This window comes from Myxine glutinosa, chromosome 10 (assembly GCF_964187855.1).
Source record: "Myxine glutinosa chromosome 10, kmMyxGlut1.1, whole genome shotgun sequence".
NCBI lineage: Eukaryota > Metazoa > Chordata > Myxini > Myxiniformes > Myxinidae > Myxine > Myxine glutinosa.
In genome coordinates, this window is record NC_136270.1 from 5,362,397 (window position 1) to 5,383,490 (window position 21,094).

A 21,094-nucleotide genomic window follows, 5' to 3' on the forward strand; every position below is an offset into this window, starting at 1 on the left:
GGCCAAATGGGGGTAATGGGGAACCGGATGGATGCTCAGGGTGAGCGATTGGAGGGCCAAATGGGGATAATGGGAAACCAAATGGGGGTAATGAGGGACGAAGCGAGGGGTACCGGTGAGGAATTAGACAAGAAATTTGGGAAGTTCGACAATAATTTTGAGGGGTTAGACAACGGGATAAAAGAGGTAAAGAATGGGTTAACGGGGGTGGAAAACAGAATGGCTGCCCAGGAGAATCAGTTAGAGGGGGTGAAAAATGGGTTAATGGGGTTAGAAAATAGGATGGAGGACAAATTGCGGGAAATAGGGGAACAATCTGCCAGGGAAATCAAACAAATGGGAGAGCAGATAGAGGAGGTGAAAATCGGGGTAGAAACCAAACTGGATGCTCAGAGGGATGAATTGGGACAGATGAGGGTGGCATCTACAAAAGAGATGGAGGAAATACGACGAGGGGTAAGTGAGGAGGTTTCGGGGCTGCGCGAGGAGGTAAAGCGAGGTGAGAAGCGTATGGAGAAAGAGGTGAGAAATAATACGGCTAAGTTACAAGGGGGAATAGAAGATCTGACGGAGGAGGTGGAACAGCTGACAGAGGGACAAACGAAATTAGTGGAGCAGGTTCAAAGGAACACTGCAGTACTCGGAGGGTTAAAGGCGACACAAAAAGAAATTAAAAACGAATTAATAGCGACACAGAGGCAATGTCAGATGGTACGGGAGGAACTGACAATGAGGGTGGACGAGGTGACAGAGATAATGGAGACAAAGGACCGACAGGTGAGGAAGCACATAGAGACGGTCACGGTAGCCCTAGAGGACGAACTTGAGGAGACGCACCGAGAAATAAAAGAGGTTAAACAAAAACTAGAGGAAGTGGAAGAAGAGGTGAGTGAAATTAAGAAGGGACGGACAGAAACTAAGAGAGAAATCCAGGAGGAGGTAATGGAATATGTACAAGGTCTGTGTTCAAATCATGATGAGGTGCTCACTAACCAAATAAAAAGTTTGCAGGTGGCAGAGGAGGTGCGACGACGAAGTACGGAGGTGAGTGGCAATGTATATGATGTGAGGAAAGCTTCAGTCGGCTTGGGGGTTGCTTTGGATCCGGGTGTTCGTGAAAGGCCGTTGGTGAAGTGTGTGACAGGTCAGGTGTGCGAAAAAAGAGGTGTGCGAGAATGTCCGACCATGGGGTGTGTGAGGAAAAAGTGCACGCCAAGGAGTGAGTGTGCTGTCAAGAGTGAGTTGGTCGAAGCGCGTGTGCGAGGGGGTACATGGAAGCGCGGTGTGGTAAGTGTTACGGAGGAAGTAACGAGAGAGTGTACACCTGTGGTGAGTGTTACAGAGGATGTAACGAGAAAGTGTACGTCTGTGGTGAGTGTTACAGAGGGTGTAACGGGAGAGTGTGCGCGAGAAAGGTGTGTAACGGACGGGTGCATGAGGAAAGAGTGTGCTGTCGAGAGTAAGGGTGAGTGCGCGGTCAAGAATGGAGGTGAGAGTAGTGAGAGTGAAACGGAGCGTGAGTTGGTTATGACAGGTGAGCGAGGATGTACACCTGGAATGGAAGGATGCACACCTGGAATGGTAGAGCGTGTGTGGGAAGGCACATTTGAGTTGGTAGTGAGGCACGTGGTTGGGTGTGCGAATGAGAGCACACCTGTGATTGTCACAGAGGAAGTGACCGAGGAGGGGGCGCGAAGAGGTGTGTTGGTGAGGTGTGCGACCAACGAATGTGTGCCAAAGTGTTCAGTGGTCAGGTGTGTGACCAAGTCGGCGAGCGGAATGAGTGTACCGAGGTGTGTAAGGAAAGGTACGAGGAGAATGGGAACAGCTGCATGTATGAGCAAGAAAGGGATAGCGTATGCTTGTAAGAATCCAGGTGAAGCGTCGACGGTAACCAGGCTAGAGGTTAGAACGACTTATAGCCGAATCAGGCCCTCGGTGCGCGTCGGGCAGCTTCGCGTGCCGCGAGGACCAGCGGGGATCCGAACCACGGCGGTTTCAAAAGAACCGCCGTACGCGATCCACGCTGTGCCTCGCTTGGAACGGCCGCGGCCGGGCTCCACTAGGCGGAGCGGGCAGCTGGATAGGAAGGGTCGTTATGGCGACCACGTTTTGTTGAGACGTGCCGGCAGGTCGAGATCGGGACATTGGATGGCTCCACGCCGAGGTGGTGCGTGGGACTGGGATCTCGGCCCGGGTAAGCCCCCGCCCCTGCCCCGAATGCGGGACGCATCCAGCCGCCGGCACAAAAGAATCCGCGTTCATTGCTCGGCTGTACGAAGCCGGGCTGTAGATGTGAATTGGCGCACCGAGAGGATGTAATAAGTAGACGGGTGATAGTGATAGTGATTTAAAACGAAATTTAGAAAAGTGAATAGAATTGGCAGTAAATGAATTTTTTTTTGAATTGGTTGGAATCTGGACGAACAAAATTGATAGTGAGAGACCCCCGATGTGGTGGAATGGCAAATCCACCATCCCTCACAGAGTGGGGGCAAATGCGCAATAGTTTATGGGGTGGCTATGACAACCGAGCCAGGGAGGGCTTGGATAATTGTAGGGATCTAGCGAAGATGACATTAGGTAACGTTAAGTTTAGTTAGTGACTGATACCTGTAGTGGGGACGCAGGTAGATTAGTGTGGATTATAATGACGTGGGAGCGCAATAGTTTAAAGGGACGACTGGGAAGCGCAAGTTTCAGAGGGGAGTAGTTAGCTGAGATGATGCCGTGTGTGTGAGGATGGAACAGGTGAGAATGGAACAGGTGTGATTGCACAGGTGTGCAACTGAACAGGTGTGTGGAGCAGTGTATGAGGGAGTAGTGGTGATTGTGTGTTGTGTTGACCAAATGGTCCAGGAAGAAAGGAGGGTGCAGGTGGCACCAGGTGTGAGGGCACAGGTGTGCAACAACAGGTGTATGTGGCTGTGTGGAATAAATGGTAGTGTGGAATATCTGGAGTATTGGAATGGATGGTCGTGGAGTGAGAATGGTGGAAATTGTGGAGTGGAGTGGATGGTGCGAAGGTGTGAATGGGGGAAGAGTGGACCCCCATCACGGATACCCGGGGCGGGTAGTGTAAGTGTTAGGTAGAGGGTACAGGTAAATTGTGGTTGGATATTGGCATCTGTGGTGCGGGTGACAGAATGGTATTTGGATGGGTGCATTAGTGTTGTGGAAATGGCTGGGTGTGTAGCCTGTTAGTGTGTGTAGTTGGTTTGGGCACTCCACCACTGTGAGGATGTCGGCCAGGTGAGGCCGCAGGTGGGCTCTGGGAGCCGGTAGTAGTTGTTGTGGATGGGGCCCGAGGATCCGGAGGACGGACCCGGGTAGCCCAGTGCCAGAGGGCACCATGGGGTGACAGAGCCAGTAGAGGGGCTGTCCCCAGTTAGTTAGGTTAGGGTGAGGAGCTAGGTAAGCTCGGGTGGCAACTACAGTGGTGGAGGTGTGCAGGTGGGTAGACCTGTTGGGAGAGCTAGACGTCGCAGCCCAGAAATTGTGCGAGAGCACCGGGAGATGAATCGGGGGAGTGAGACCCCAAATTGAGAGGCACCACAGTTTGGTCAATGGGAATTGGTTTTTAGAACCCATAGTGTAAGTTGGCCAATGGATTGGCAGGGAAAGACCCCGGGGTAGTGTAAAGTGTGTTAAAGTCATTTAGAAAATAGTTAGGATGAAGGATCTCCTCGCACCATCTGCATCCACTCACCTGAGGTGACAGGTACTCCACACCATGCCATGTTTTGATTATTTTTTATGATGCAAATGTTTGGATTGTGAGAAGCATCATGACGTGGGTGTGACATTGTGCGTAATTCCATCTCTCCCTCCTTATGAGGATTGATGATGAATTGGTGATGGCAAATTTTGAAGTAAAGGGATTGTGGAGACGAATTTGGTATAGGGGAAATATGGGGAAGACGTGACAGTAGTGACGAATTTGTAAATGGGTAGATTTTTGTACATATGGGGTAAGGGTAGGGTAGGTGACAGGGGGGTGACGTACGGTAGGGACGAGCTTTCTCACTTCGCCCTCCGTACGCATTTCACCTTGCATTGCCTTATTGACGTGTACCCTTGTGACCTTACCCCTCGCTCAATTGTCTTTCTTTTGTCTCCCACATGACCTGTGTGCCATTGGGTGCCGATGGGAGCGTGCGTGAGGTGGCCATTGTGCGCCCGAGATTCCCAGAACCAGCATGCATTGCGTTGATGTACCACTTTATGGACCGCTGTTCTGCGGCCAAGTACCACTTGATGGACCCCAGGTTCTGGGGCAGAGCACCTCTGTTGGAGACCGGCCATAGTGGCCAGGGAATCTTGCTTGCGGACCTCGGTAAGGTGGCACCTATGCCAAACAGGTGGACCACCCTTAGTTGGCCCCTGAGGCCCTAAATAAAAATGGACACAAGTTGTGCTTTTTATTATTTCCAACTAGGCCGCATGAAGCCAGAAGACGTCGGGAAGAACATCGGCCCAGCAGAGAAAGAGAAGACCACCACCAGTTGTTTTGTTGTGTTTATTATGAACCATGGTGACTGCGCACCGGATGGTGCTTTTGGGTGCTTTGTGGTGCTTTGGTGCTTTTGGGTGCTTTGGTGGTATTGGTACTGGTGCATCGATGCAATGCGTGCTGTCTCCTCCCTCCCAACAGGAATTTCTTTCTCTTGTTCCCTAAAAAGAAAAAAAGAAAAAAAACACAGGTCCTGGGTTGCGTTGTAAATAAGAAATCACGTCATTGTAAATAATGCTCCCCACCGTAAATGTATAGTTTGAGAATAATTCCGTAATTCGGTTAGCTGTGGGCTTGAGTCTGTTAGACAGGGTGCAATGCAATAGGGGGACATATTTATTTGTGTTTTAAAATTGTCACACTCAGGGTCAGGTTAATTGTAGAGGGAATTACACCTACGTGTCACACTAAGTTAAAGTTTAATAGGCCCGAGCACGGACCTGAAGAAAGGAGGGTGCAGTGTAACGATTTTGAGAAGTGTGTAACGAATTTGAGAAGTGTAACGGTTTTTGAGAAGTGTAACAATTTTGGAGGAAGTGTAACGAATGTGAAAAACGTTACAATGTGAACGTTACAAAAAGTACGGTAACATCCTCGTAATGTAAATAATGGTCGCAACCGTCGTCCTAGTTAATTCCATGAAACTTACACGCAGGTCACGATATATCTTTTAAATAGTGTATTTCCTTATTCCATGTAGGCTAAATATGTGTTTTCCCACTAGATTGACTTTGCATTGTATCAAACAAAATAAGCGTAGGCCCTTGCAATTTCCCCAAAACCTCCCTTCCAATTGCCTTCCGCATTTTGGGCGGTTTTCTTCAAACCACCATTGGCCACGAGGTAGGGTTGGGGAAGAAAGGCGTGTCTCCACCTCGTCATAAGAGGGAAGGAGTGAACCAGCCCTACCAGCCAATCAACACCGCGGTGAGCGACCCGGTAGGCGTGCCCTCGGAGCCGGCGGCTTGATTTCGTCCGAGGCGATAAAAGCGACTGTAAGGGACTGCTTTAAGAGATGACTTGGGAGATGAGCAAAGAGACTGCACCAAGAGGCGGTGAGATGCGAAACGCTCCAAGCCAAAGAGGAGAGGTACTCGGCAAGAAAACCAGCTTTGGAGAGACGCGCTGAAAGGAGGGAGACGGCCCCACACCCCAAGAAGAGGAGCAGGTGTGCCGAACCAGCGCGTGACGTCTACCGCAGTGGATACACGGCGGAGGGTTTCCCGCCAAAACCGTGAGGAATTGCGAACTGCGGCCTCCCGACCTTGCCTCCCTCTCAAGCAATCCATCTCAAGCCTTACCTGCCTGCATATATCTCCTGTGTAAGTGTGAACGTCCTGTCCTACTCATTGTCTTGGGGTTAAGTAAGAATGAATAGTGTAAGTTAACGATTCGCTGTGTTACTGCTTCTTCCATCCATTGCTTGTGTGTGTATAATAAAATCTGTTCTTCCTCCGTATTCTTCTTCTTCTTCTTTTTCATTCTCTTTCGGTCGCTTTAGAGATTTCCCGATTGAATATCTGTGGGGCGATCTGGTCAACGTCGGGTGGAATCGGGTTTTAATCGGGGAGTAACTGTTCGGACGCGGTTAAATACACCACCGCTCGGTCAATATAACATCTAAAAGCCGCGTCTGTAACAGTATTTTAATTACAAATTAGAGGTGCATAGGATTGTGAATCAAACAAAGACGGGTGAAACAAACTCCTATTGAACTTTTTCGCAATTTTGTTATGCATACTTCCGCATCCAGAAGATGGCGGCCTCCATTGAGTGATTTGGTTTTTGAAATATTTTTTAAAATGCTCGAATCTCATTGGTTCCGGTGTTTGGTGACGATTTTCGTTGAAGATAACCAGGCCCGTGCGGGCCGACGTTGGTCTTAAAGTATTGTTATGAATTTGGTAGAGCAACATCTAGAGCTAGGTAGATCTGAATAGGTAGGTATTCGGCTGTCGTGACAGGGACTCTACATGTAATAAGTTCTTGATGTTTAGGCGTTTGTCGGGGGAAGATGTATGATTGTGGACCTACCTGGAGGTTCGAGTGTTAAATAGTGAGGGATTAAAGGTAACGCCCCTGTGAGTCTCACCTAGTAGTCAAACCTTTGTCCATTATGGCACTGCAAACCACATAAACATTAGTTAGGTCCTTAGCGCAACATTAAATAATTCCTTTCCCTGACATTGACTTCGTAATAAATGGACAGGAAACCAGGCCAAAAACACCGCCACAATACACCGCCACCGTTTACACCTCCAAGGCCTACAAACCTCGCCTGGCACGTGTTACACAAGAACCGCGGGGTCGCGGACGGGAGATGTCAGGAGTAGCATGCCGCAGAGGGCGTGACCTGGGCGAGCCGGCGAGTTGGGAGGCTTTTGATTGGCTGAGGAGTGCGCCAATGTGACGTCATCGGCGAGAGATATTAGCGACGGTCGGACGCCATTACAGCAGTTCGGAGACAGTTCGTTGAACAGTTGGCAGTTCGGAGACAGTTCGTCGGAGTCGGCAGTTGGCACTGAAGAGTTGGCACACAGAGCAGTCGGCAGTTGAGGCACACAGGGCACACAGGGCACACAGGACTCAGCAGAGGCAGCATTTCGTGGGAGCAGTTCGTTGAACAGTTGGCACTGAACAGTTGGCACTTGGCTGCCAGCACTCCCGCAGAGAGTCGAGTCGAGTGGCTATCAAAGGAGTCCTTCCTGTCCCTGGTCAAGTGGAGTTTGTGCCCGCGTTGGAGGTCGTCGACGCATGGTGATTTTTGGTGCGTGGTGCTCGGCCTTGTGGGACTTGGAGCGAGGGACCTCGTGGTGTGCGATCGGGCCGAAAGGAGCGGTGTTGGACGGCCGCCACAAAGACGACGAAAGACAGACAAGATAAGCCCGCATCCGCGTACATTTTGAACGACGTGACGTATTCTTTTCGTAATTCATCTCCCTCGTTTTGCGTTTGCTGTCAGTCGTGTGGGGACGTCCCGATCTAGGATATTAGATTTACCGGCGGGCTTTTTCACTGGCTTTACTTTTCCATAATAAATCCTTGTATTATTTTCTGTATATATCTGAACGCAGTTTCCTGGGTGTTTGATTTTAATAGATAAGGCGGCGGGGGGGGGGGGGGGGGGGGGGGGAGCTTCGCCGTGTCCGCCATTCCGCGCGTTTAACTTTGTGTTGAGCTTTAATCCGCCATTGAGTTTTCGCCTCGGGAGTTAAAGTCTCGCAAATCGGCCATCCGTAACTGTGGTGTTAATCACGGTTGCGTAACAGTATTTTAATTACAAATTAGAGGTGCATAAGATTGTGAATCAAACAAAGACGGGTGAAACAAACTCCTATGGAACTTTTTCAAATTTGTTTTGCATACTTCCGCATCCGCAAGATGGCGGCCTCCATTGAGCGATTTGGTGCGTCAAAGCTTCGAAATTCTCAAGCCAAGGGATCCAGCATAATCTGTTTTTTCAACATAATACGTACGCGTTCATTGACAACACCGGCTTCGCCGGCTACTAGTACCCGACTGCAAAGCTGCAATGAGCCGGTGAAGCCAAAGCCTCTTGCCACTATTTTACCCATCACTATGGCATCAGTAGGTTAGGTAGTTGGTAGTAGGTAGGTGTAGTAGGTACCGTAGGTGTAGTAGGTGTAGTAGGTGTAGTAGGTACCATTTGCATTCTGGATGAGATTAAAATTGATAAAGTTTACTTCTTGATTAATTCGGTGAATTCTGTCTCAACTTCGGATATTTCCGGCCGTGAAAAAAAACTATCCCCTACGGCCGCGAGATTTCTAAAAAATAATTCTTCGTCAATTTTAGAATATTTGATGCCGTTTTCACCCTCCGAAATGCGTAATAAGCTTTGAAAAAATATTTTTCAAATGCTCGAATCTCATTGGTTCCAGTGTTTGGTGACGATTTTCGTTGAAGATGATGAGGTTGGTCTTAACGTATTTTAATTACAAATTAGAGGTGCATTAGATTGTGAATCAAACAAAGACGGGTGAAACAAACGCCTATTGAACTTTTCCGCAATTGTTTTATGTATTCAAATGCTCGAATCTCATTGGTTCTGGTGTTTGGTGACGATTTTCGTTGAAGATAACGAGGTTGGTCTTAACGTATTTTAATTACAAATTAGAGATGCATTAGATTGTGAATCAAACAAAGACAGGTGAAAGAAACTCCTATTGAACTTTTTCGCAATTGTTTTATGCAAACTTCCGCATCCGGTCGATGGCGGCCTCCATTGCGTGATTTGGTTTTATAAATATTTTTTCAAATGCTCGAATCTCATTGGTTCCGGTGTTTGGTGACGCTTTTCGTTGAAGATAAACAGGCCCGTGCGGGCCGAGGTTGGTCTTAAAGTATTTTAATTATAGCCGGCGAAGCCGGTGTTGTCAATAAACGCGTACGTATTATTTCGAAAACCAGATTATGCCTTGGCTTGAGAATTCCGAAGCTCAATGGAGGCCGCCATCTTGCGGATGCGGAAGTATGCATAACAAATTGATAAACGTTCAATAGGAGTTTCTTTCACCCGTCTTTGTTTGATTCACAATCTTATGCACCTCTAATTTATTATTAAAATACTTTAAGACCAACCTCGACCCGCACGGGCCTGGTTATCTTCAACGAAAAGCGTCACCAAACACCGGAACCAATGAGATTCGAGCATTTGAAAAAATATTTCTAAAACCAAATCACGCAATGGAGGCCGCCATCGACCGGATGCGGAAGTTTGCATAAAACAATTGCGAAAAAGTTCAATAGGAGTTTGTTTCACCCGTCTGTCTTTGATTCACAATCTAATGCACCTCTAATTTGTAATTAAAATACGTTAAGACCAACCTCGTTATCTTCAACGAAAATCGTCACCAAACACCGGAACCAATGAGATTCGAGCATTTGAAAAATATTTTTTTCAAGCTTATTATGCGTTTCGGACGCTGAAAACGGCGTCAAATATTCTAAAATTGACGAAGAATTATTTTTTAGAAATCTCGTGGCCGTAGGGGATAGTTTTTCACGGCCAGAAATACGGTATAAACGGTTTACATAAAGAAAGAAAGCTCGGTTTGATTAACGACAGTCACACATTGCCGTTGAAACGGCGCTATCGTCTGATCTGTCGGCACTGATCTTACTGCAAGCTAACTTCTTCTGGTGGAGGAAGCTGCCGTGCCCGGAGAGAACCAGCCCTGACAGTGACTGAAGTTAGAAGACTACACACATACTGTGAAAACGTATGTTAAACCCAGTTAAAATTTCTTAAAATAGGCCTTAAGCTAGCACATCGTATAGTTACTTCCTTAAGCTTCTTGTGACATTTATTGTATGTAGGTATTGGGGAGGACTGTCTGCTCTTCTCTTTTACCAAGTCTTACCAGGTACGGTACCTACACCGACCTACTATCAACTACCTAACCTACTGATGCCATCGTGATGGGTAAAAATAGTGGCAAGAGGCTTTGGCTTCGACGGCTCATTGCGGCTTTGCAGTCGGGTACTAGTAAATTAGAGGTGCATAAGATTGTGAATCAAACAAAGACGGGTGAAAGCAACTCCTATTGAACGTTTTTCAATTTGTTATGCATGCTTCCGCATCCGCAAGATGGCGGCCTCCATTGCGCTTCGGAATTCTGAAGCCAAGGGATACAGCATAATCTGGTTTTCGACATAATACGTACGCGTTTATTGACAACACCGGCTTCGCCGGCTACAAAGACGGGTGAAACAAACTGCTATGGAACTTTTTCAAATTTGTTATGCATACTTCCGCCTCCGCAAGATGGCGGCCTCCATTGAGCGATTTGGTGCGTCAAAGCTTCGAAATTCTCAAGCCAAGGGATCCAGCATAATCTGTTTTTTCAACATAATACGTACGCGTTCATTGACAACACCGGCTTTGCCGGCTATTAAATATTAACAATAATTAAATATTCTTTAAAAATTTAAAGAATAGGAAAATAGGACTACGTTTACTTTTTCATGGCTGATAATATAACATGAATCTGCAAAATAAATTGGTATGTGAATACTTGTATACCATATTTGTGGTCAAGTGTTGGTTTTGTTTTGTTTTGTGTACAAGATCGAGGCTCGTGTAAGAGCTAACATTAATCGCAAAAAAAACAAACGGACACATAAAACATATGATAAAAGGAGCGGGAGACAAGATGGGGAGAGAGAGGGAAGCACACAAGTACAACATTTGAGAGCAGGGACATCAGGAGATCTATGGGAGGGAAAGGCTTCGGGGAGGGGGGGGGGCAGGGAGGTAGGGAAGGAAGAGGGGGGGAGGTGGGAGAGGTATAAAACATATGGACACTGCAAGGACTTCCAGGAAAGAAGTCTGCATTTCAAAAAAGTGGATCTGGGGTGAAATGAAAGGGGGTAGAAAAGATCAAGGTTTTGGATGGGGGAAGATTACGTGCAGTGGAAACCATACTCTGTAGGAGTGACACCCATGCAGAATGATTTTATCACAATTATGACATCATAGGTCACGTGGTATGGTAGCCATCTTGGAATAAACACAAAAATAAAAAATGATTTGGTATCGCCGCCATATTTGTTTTAACACAAAAGCCTTAAAAACCACTGAAAACACTCAAAAAAAAAATTCTCGGAAACGGCTGAATGGGAAAACTTAAGATTTGGCACATTGTCAAGTACTCCCAATGGGGACCAAAAGCATGATAATGAAGACATCATAGGTGAAGTGGTATTCCAGCCAAAAATGTTATAATCGAATTCCTTATCCTAAAAATCTGAAATTGCATGCACATGATCGATGAGCTATTTGTATGGATATATTAAATTTATGACATCATATGTCACATGGTTTGGCAGCTATATTGGATTTAACCTTCAACCTTAAAAAACATCTTCTCCCAAACCACCAAATCAATTGACTCGAAACTTTACGTGTGTCATTGACGAGGCATGGCGATTAAAAGATTATCACAAAAAATCATTGGTCACATGGTGTGGCAGCCATATTGGATTGAAGGAAAATATTAAACAATTATATCACTGAAACCACTTACCCTATCGAAGCGAAATTTTACAAATATCATCCAGCACCAATGTTGCATACAGATGGAAAATAATGACATCATAGGTCATGTGGTTTGGCAGCCATCTTGGATAGAAAAACGAACCTTATCCGATCAACACGAAACTTCACAAACGTGATCCTCTACCCATACATATGCAGTCTGCACAACGAAACTTCACAAACGTGATCCTCTACCCATACATATGCAGTGTACACATTTTTCATGTTATTTGTCATCTGGTGTGGCAGCCATATTAGCTTGAAAGCCGATATTTCAAAAAATCCCTTCTCTGAAAGCGCTTCACCTGTCGATGTGAAACCTGTCAAGGCTGGTAAAAATGTGATACTCTAAAACAGCTTTGGGGATTTAAATCAAACTTGTTTATTAACGCACAGGTTGTAAACCTGGTGCGTTATAGCGTTTGCCTGGGAATTTCTGTCTCTCCAAAAGTGAAGCTCCAACAGTGTAGACGTTTCTGTCGCTCAGATGTGTAGACAGTTTCTGTCGCTCAGATGTGTAAACATGACGTCATCAAATCTATATTTAGGCTAACCATGGGCTACCCCTTTGGCTGGTACGCGGCCGCTCGCTAGTACATAATATAGGATATATTTGTTATATGTTATGTTATAGGATATATAGGATATATGTTATATGATATAGGATATATATAGGATAGGTTATAGGATATATATGTTATAGGATAGGAATATAGGACCCAAATGACCCAGAGGACCCAAATGACCCAGAGGACCCAAATGACCCAGAGGACCCAAATGACCCAGAGGACCCAAATGACCCAGAGGACCCAAATGACCCAGAGGACCCAGAGGACCCAAATGACCCAGAGGACCCAAATGACCCAGAGGACCCAAATGACCCAGAGGACCCAAATGACCCAGAGGACCCAAATGACCCAGAGGACCCAAATGACCCAGAGGACCCAAATGACCCAGAGGACCCAAATGACCCAGAGGACCCAAATGACCCAAATGACCCAGAGGACCCAAATGACCCAGAGGACCCAAATGACCCAGAGGACCCAAATGACCCAGAGGACCCAAATGACCCAGAGGACCCAAATGACCCAGAGGACCCAAATGACCCAGAGGACCCAAATGACCCAGAGGACCCAAATGACCCAGAGGACCCAAATGACCCAGAGGACCCAAATGACCCAGAGGACCCAAATGACCCAGAGGACCCAAATGACCCAGAGGACCCAGAGGACCCAAATGACCCAAATGACCCAGAGGACCCAGAGGACCCAAATGACCCAGAGGACCCAAATGACCCAGAGGACCCAAATGACCCAGAGGACCCAAATGACCCAGAGGACCCAAATGACCCAAATGACCCAGAGGACCCAAATGACCCAGAGGACCCAAATGACCCAGAGGACCCAAATGACCCAGAGGACCCAAATGACCCAGAGGACCCAAATGACCCAGAGGACCCAAATGACCCAGAGGACCCAAATGACCCAGAGGACCCAAATGACCCAGAGGACCCAAATGACCCAGAGGACCCAAATGACCCAGAGGACCCAAATGACCCAAATGACCCAGAGGACCCAAATGACCCAGAGGACCCAAATGACCCAAATGACCCAGAGGACCCAAATGACCCAGAGGACCCAAATGACCCAGAGGACCCAAATGACCCAGAGGACCCAAATGACCCAGAGGACCCAAATGACCCAGAGGACCCAAATGACCCAAATGACCCAGAGGACCCAAATGACCCAGAGGACCCAAATGACCCAGAGGACCCAAATGACCCAGAGGACCCAAATGACCCAGAGGACCCAGTCATCAGAGATGTCTGGGTCATTTGGGTCCTCTGGGTCATTTGGGTCCTCTGGGTCATTTGGGTCCTCTGGGTCATTTGGGTCCTCTGGGTCATTTGGGTCCTGGCCAACCTGGCCAACCAAGGCCAACCTGGGCGGAATCCAAGTGGATTCACTTGACTTGTTTCTAAGACAGTGAAAGAGGGCATCTACCCGCTGTGGGACTCTGCAGAGGCATATTGGCGACACAGTCGCATTGCTCTCGTTTTAAATGTTTTTATTACGAGTTAAATAGCTTCCAACGACCTCAAAGTAAATCGAGTGAAATTTACTGTGAATCCTTTACTCGATGTTTCTTCATTTCCTCCATCTTGCGGAAGTACCTTGAGGATGTAAGATTGTAAGTCAGCAATATCTTAATTCTTAACATACTCGGCATTAGGCCCACATAGGCTATCCTGGCAGTAATGAACAGCGATTTACATTTGACTTAGGTCATTGTTGGCCACATATCACACTCTGGTTGACCTATACTACTATCCTATCGAGTTTGGTTACAATTGGTACAGGCATAGCCGAGACGTGACGATATATTGCCCATGAAAGTGTGGAAAGACTGATTCACGCAGAGACAGACAGACAGAGCTGGTCATTCTGATACTTCTCTAACCCCTCCGGAACCGAGGTATGAATTGATTATTTGCCTGAAGATCTGTCACCAAATTATTAGCCCTCCGATAGAAAGGGCCCCACAGATGAGGTTTGCTGGGGGCCCCCCACATACACAGGAGAGACTCTGAGTTGGCCATCTTTGATCAGATCGCAAAATAAAGTGAGGCGCACGTGTATGCCATCATGCATGTACTGTGCTTTTGACACGTTTGAATAAAATCGGACCATGCATGGCCAATAAATTGTTTTGAAATATTTATGATAGGTTTATGTTTTTTTTGAAAAACAAAATCGAACCATATATCGTGTCCACATTCGTTGTAGCAATGATTATTTGTGAGACTGTATCTTTGGCTTTGTGTACGCATTCCCAGGTGAAGGTAAAAAGTATTCTCCGAAATGTATCTGCACCTGGAGATGTCATTCTTGGAGCCTTTTCCCCCGTGCATTTCTCTGTCCTGAAAGATCGTCCAACTTTGACCGAACAGCCTTCACCACATCGATGCACTGCCTGAGTTTCTAAAGTTTCTAAATAAATAAAATAAATAAAAGTTTAATAAAATTGATAAATTGAATTTAATAAATAAATTGTTAAAGTTTCTAAATGAAAATCCTTGTATTTCGTGATATTACGAATGGAATTCAAACTATTCTATTAGTATTAAGGTGGAATTTGCTATTGTCCGATGAAGTATTCACAATAATCCAAGACATATCATTGGCTTTTTCATCACGTGTTATATGAAATGTACACGTCCACTTTACAGTTATAGTAAGTTTTGTTCGTTAATAATCCCTTTATCACACTGTGGGTAGCAAGTATAATGTGACATACGAGAGTAAAACCCAAGTTTTACCCAATCAAGTAAACATTCTGACCCATAATTTTCCCTGCAGGATGTTTTCCCTTCTCTTCCTCCTCTACTCCAATTGGTTCAACTGATCACGTGCCAGTCAACATCTCTCTGGCTATTTTCGGAGCCCTGCCTCAGCACCGTAGAGTCCGGCAGTTCACCTAAGCTGACAGGCACTGCAAGCTGCCCTCTCATGTCACGACTGGTCCTTCATTTCCACCTCTTCTGATATTAATATTACCTGGGAATACTTCCACACAAGCTTGCTTTTCCTTATGCACGTATTTCGACCATCTTGTCTGCAGTTATCAAACCCATCCTGTCGCCCCTAGTAAACAGAATTATGTGGTGAGATGGTTGCCTTCAAACAACTCCCTTCTCTTCCTGGAAGGTAAATCCAACTGAAGGCAATCTATATCATTCCACAACGCCCAGGTGAATTTGTGTTCACGCTCAGGAAAACCAGAAAACACTGAAAACTCAAAGCTTTCCTGTTTTTGTGTCCAAGATCAAGGCTCGTGGAAGAGCTAGAACACTGAATGGATCAGGAGCCAACAGAAGAGAGGGAGAGGGAGACGCAACGTACCAACAGCAGGGTTGAAGGATAAAATAGAGGGAGACTGGGACAAATAATGGGTGTGGGAAGGAATGAGTGGTTGGACGGATACATGGGGTGGACAAGATGTACCATATACAGAAACAACATCTCAGGAAGGAAAAACTGGAAATTTGGAGAGGGGTGGGAGAGGAGTTGTTGTGGGGTGGTGGGAGGGAGGGAGGATGTGGGTTCCACGGGCGGACAAAAAGAAGAACAACTTATTCAACGACTTGTGGACACCTTGTCAAGTCTCTGGTGTATATATGCCTTCCATCCCCATCCTCACTTAAAATGGCGCCACAGTCGACTGCGGATCAAAAGGCCGAATGCCTCAATTATGTGTGTGCTTCCAAATCTTGTGTACTCAACCCCTCACACCCATACCTAACCTCCACTCTCATACCCACCTGTTCCTGGATACTGAGAAGGTTCATAGGTTTCTGGAAAACGTCGACTCAGACTGCATCAGGCCCAGACGGCATCAGTGCGTGGCCTAAGAACCTGCTCTGCTGCTTTTCCACATCCTCTTTCTACTCTGTTTACTCGATCGTTCTCCTTGGGTCAGTTTCTGACTGCCTGGAAGTTATCCGACGTCTCTGCAGACTGCCACACACAAACATGGTGCAAAAACTCATCCTTGACGACAGGGCATTGATTTTGTTTCAAATTATAAGCAAGGTCATGGAATGTAGCATTACCTCACCTGGACTTTAGTCCAGTGAGCTTATGCGATCGAGAGTGTCCTTGCGCCAGGCAGTGAGTGAGTCTGTAATCACTTCATCAGGAGACACGGTCATTATTGCTTGAACCAAACACACAATTTCGTTGAAACTTGGCCACAAGCTTCATATCTGATTCATAACGAAGGTGTATTGACTGCATCAAAATCTGCGCTCATAAAGGTGTTTTACGGAGGGGAGGAGGTGGGAAAAGGTTGACCCCCTAAAATAGGTATTTGCTCTGTTCTCCAAAACTACACACACAATTTCGATATGTATGTGTATATATACGACTATTTTGTATACGAGATCGAGGCTCGTGTAAGAGCAAACATTCATCACAAAAACAAACAAACGGACACATAAAACATATGATAAAGGGAGCGGGAGACAAGATGGGGAGAGAGAGGGAAGCACACAAGTACAACAGCAGAGAACAAGGACATCAGGAGATCTATGGGAGGGAAAGGCTTCGGGGAGGGGGGGGGGGGAAGGGAGGTAGGGAAGGAAGAGGTGGGAGAGGTATAAAACATATGGACACTGCAAGGACTTCCAGGAAAGAAGTCGGTATTTCAAAAAAGTGGATCTGGGGTGAAATTAACGGGGGTAGAAAAGATCAAGGTTTTGGATGGGGGAAGATTACGTGCAGTGGAAACCATACTCTGTTTGCAGGTGTTATGAAACACAAAATGTCTGCAAGCTTTTCTTGAGGAATTCCGGGAAATTACCTTCAATTTCTCCTGGAATGCAATTGATACATCAACAAAAGTGTGCACAGGACTTGAACGAGTGGACAAAGGTGAAACACCGTTCACAGACGTGTCTCAACTCCAGGTCTCTTATAATCCATACCTGGCAATGAACCCTTTGAAAATGAATCCTGTGCAACCTCAACTTCGTTTGAGCCGTGGCAGGTAAAAATAAATTGCATGTGTAAAAGTGATGGTTTTGAAATGACATCCATTTTGAATCTCCTAAGCAAAGTATAGTTTGAATGGTAGATTGTTCTGATGTCTGTACGACATGCAGAGTGGGACAACTTGGAAGCTTAGGTGTCGTGCTCTCGGCCTTGAGCTGCTTTCTGTGAATGTGATTTCTGTGCTGACCATTGAGGTCGCCCTGACCATTCACATGGAGGGAGTGGACACTAAAACATGTCGTTGTGTGTGAGGAGAAGCTGCTGGTTTAGCTTCATTGTATATCTCGCAATGTCTTTCAAAATCACCGCTCACCCAGAACCGCTGCTCCACATCCACTCATTTGTACCTCTATTGCTCCACCTAACCAACTTCCACATTCTACATATATCGGACGCCCCAACACAAGTCGGGGTCCAAATCTTCCCCATTCTTCCCTGCCTCCCAGATTCGTCAGGGCAGAGCGGTCACGGTCATTGTGTGGATTGGTCCCCATGGACCGGCCCTTTCCCATTTGCCTCTTCTCTCTTTGTTTCTCTTTCTTTCTAACTCTGTCTTGGCTCTAACTTCGTGAAGGCAGGTACACCATTCTGCATGTGGGGGATGTCTGGGTCGCCCCTGCCAGATTGATCGACTGTCTCCGTGCCACGGGCTTGTTCGAGAGCATTCGCCGGGGCTATACAACAACAACTACTTCCACATTCTCTTCGATACAATTCTTCCCTCCATGTCTTCAAGACAACTGTTCACCACCATCTCAAGTCAACCTCCATCCAAAGCCATGATATTTTTACACCCGTTAAACCACCCTCACCCCTCAATTCTTTTTGCTTTTGTATCCATCTTGTCCACCCCATGCATTCTCCCTTACCCCTCATTGTTACCAGCATCCCTTGGTTGTCTGTCTCCGTCTGCCTTCTTCCTCCGTCCTGCTGTTGGCGTTCTCTCCTTCTCCTCCTGATGTTCCTTTTGTTATGTTGCGTCCTGATCCACTCTGTTTTCTAGCTCTTACGCGAGCCTTGACTCTGTATTCAAGAAGATAGTAGGCCTCGGTGAAGTCAGAATCCTGGCCAAAAGGTTGAATTATATAATTGTGCAGGTAATTGCAGATAAACCCAGAAAATCTGTCCTGTTCCCAATCACAGAAACTGACATTCATATTTTATCTCCTCACGCATCTTCCATCTTCCCCATATCTATTTTTCACCTTCGTTGAGTTTTTATCCCATTATTTAGAGCCTAATCCCATGTGGATGTGGGTTGGGGTTTCTAAGACTGATAGACATCTGCTCTATCATTTGCTTGGCATGCAGATCTGGATGTTACAACAAGGTGAAGCTTGGATAAATTAATCTGCACAATATCCAAGTGAAAACCGTACCGGATGAGAACATTGGAATTTAAAAGTCGCCAAAGGAGACAGGAAATGAAGTCACTGTGGCATCCATATCCACTGGCTCCTTAGCTCAGGGGTTAGAGCATTGGTCTTGTAAACCAGGGGTCGTGCGTTCGAACCTCACAGGGGCCTTAACCTTTACAATACTGAAGCTTGGTCAAGATGAACAAATTTATTAGAGTTCGATGAAGAACTTCCTGATTGGGTGGATGAATGGCAGAGACGCTCAGGAAAGCTTTGATGCAGTCCCTGTCACACCTTGACGATTTAGCCAGCGTATGCCGACGTATCAAAATTGAGTGCTGGTGTGAGTCATACGCTGGCATACGTCGATACATTTTGTGCATGCACAAAATTTGTCGACGAGCTCGGCGTACTACGGCGTATGCCAGCGTGCTTCAGCGTGCTCTTAACGTAGCCAAATTTTTCACACGTCGGCATACGCTGGCTAAAACGTCAAGGTGTGACAGCGGCTATACATTGGGTGAAAGATTGGCAGATGTCGTTTAACCTGAACGAGAGGAAGGTGCTGGGGATGGGTAAGAATCATCGACATACAAAAATACGCAATAGGTTTTCTCTGTCTGTCTGACCGTGAAAAGTTCGGTCGTTACTTTTCCAATCTCAACCAAACTTGACAGGAGGACAAAAGGTCACATGACGGAGGCTGCAGCGACTTCATTTGCTCACCTCATCAAGAGGTTTTCCACCTTGGGTGAAGGTAAGGTGTATGTTTATCCGTGATTTAACTCACGTGATTTTTTAAGATAGCTCATAATGGCGTTTTTCCAAGCCCGCTTTATAATAACAAAAGTAATAACAACGCAATAGATAATCGCATAATATTAATGTTATTACAAAACAATATTAATACGAGTAATATCCCCTCTCCCCAGGGGTTTTTTCCTCCTTGAACAAATTCCATGTTAACAAGTATAATTAGCTTATCGCCGCATTTGTTGGGGCAACCCTGCCAGAAGTAAAAATATTTATATGTAAACCACAAACACATGTTATTACCTTTTTAAACAGTCACGACTGCTGTTTAACATGAAACTTCAAAAAATCTGCAGGAATCCGACATCCTTGAGGCAATCTATGGTCATCGTGTCCACCACAGACGAACAGACCCGAGCCGAGATCTACTGTAATCTATATACCCCAAAGAAGATAATAACTTGCTGAACTTCCTGCCGCTCCTGAAGGGAGCGGGTGTACTCGTGATTAAAATAGAGATTACATGATGCAATTTAAACATACCCAAGTTGTGTTGTAATTGGTACACCTGGAAGACCGATGCCATTAAATATACGAGCAACAGTACTGTGTGGTGGACAAGATGGATACAAAAGCAAAAAAAATTGAGGGGTGAGGGTGGTTGAACGGGTGTAAAAATATCATGGCTTTGGATGGGGGTTGACTTGAGATGGTGGTGAACAGTTGTCTTGAAGACATGGAGGGAAGAATTGTATCGAAGAGAATGTGGAAGTAGTTGTTGTTGTATAGCCCTGGCGAGTGCTCTCGAACAAGCCCGTGGCACGGAGACAGTCGATCAATCTCGCAGGGGCGACCCAGACATCCCCCACATGCAGAATGGTGTACCTGCCTTCACGAAGTTAGAGCCACGACAGAGTTAGAAAGAAAGAGAAACAAAGAGAGAAGAGGCAAATGGGAAAGGGCCGGTCCATGGGGACCAATCCGCACAATGACCGTGACCGCTCTGCCCTGACGAATCTGGGAGGCAGGGAATAATGGGGAAGATTTGGACCCCGAATTGTGTTGGGGCGTCCGATAGATGTAGAATGTGGAAGCTGGTTAGGTGGAGCAATGGAGGAACAAATGAGTGGAGGTGGAGCAGCGGTTCTGGGTGAGCGGTGATTTTGAAAGACATTGCGAGATATACAATGAAGCTAAACCAGCAGCTTCTCCTCACACACAACGACATGTTTTAGTGTCCACTCCCTCCATGTGAATGGTCAGGGCGACCTCAATGGTCAGCACAGAAATCACATTCACAGAAAGCAGCTCAAGGCCGAGAGCACGACACGTGAGCTTCCAAGTTGTCCCACTCTGCATGTCGTACAGACATCAGAACAATCTACCATTCAAACTATACTTTGCTTAGAAGATTCAAAATGGATGTCATTTCAAAACCATCACTTTTACACATGCAATTTATTTTTACCTGCCACGGCTCAAACGAAGTTGAGGTTGCACAGGATTCATTTTCAAAGGGTTCATTGCCAGGTATGGATTATAAGAGACCTGGAGTTGAGACACGTCTGTGAACGGTGTTTCACCTTTGTCCACTCGTTCAAGTCCTGTGCACACTTTTGTTGACGTATCAATTGCATTCCAGGAGCTCTCCTTCTCCTCCTGATGAAGGTAATTGAAGGTAATTTCCCGGAATTCCTCGAGAAAAGCTTGCAGACATTTTGTGTTTCATAACACCTGCAAACAGAGTATGGTTTCCACTGCACGTAATCTTCCCCCATCCAAAACCTTGATCTTTTCTACCCCCGTTAATTTCACCCCAGAGCCACTTTTTTGAAATGCAGACTTATTTCCTGGAAGT

The 21,094-nt window shown here is 46.2% G+C and overlaps 1 non-coding gene across 1 annotated transcript; it reads left to right on the plus strand.

Moving 5' to 3' along the window:
- Window positions 1-18,578: 18,578 nt before the first annotated feature.
- On the plus strand, window positions 18,579-18,651 carry TRNAT-UGU (transfer RNA threonine (anticodon UGU)). The gene has a single exon. It is a non-coding gene; the product is annotated as a tRNA-Thr (tRNA).
- The last annotated feature ends 2,443 nt before the right edge of the window (window positions 18,652-21,094 follow it).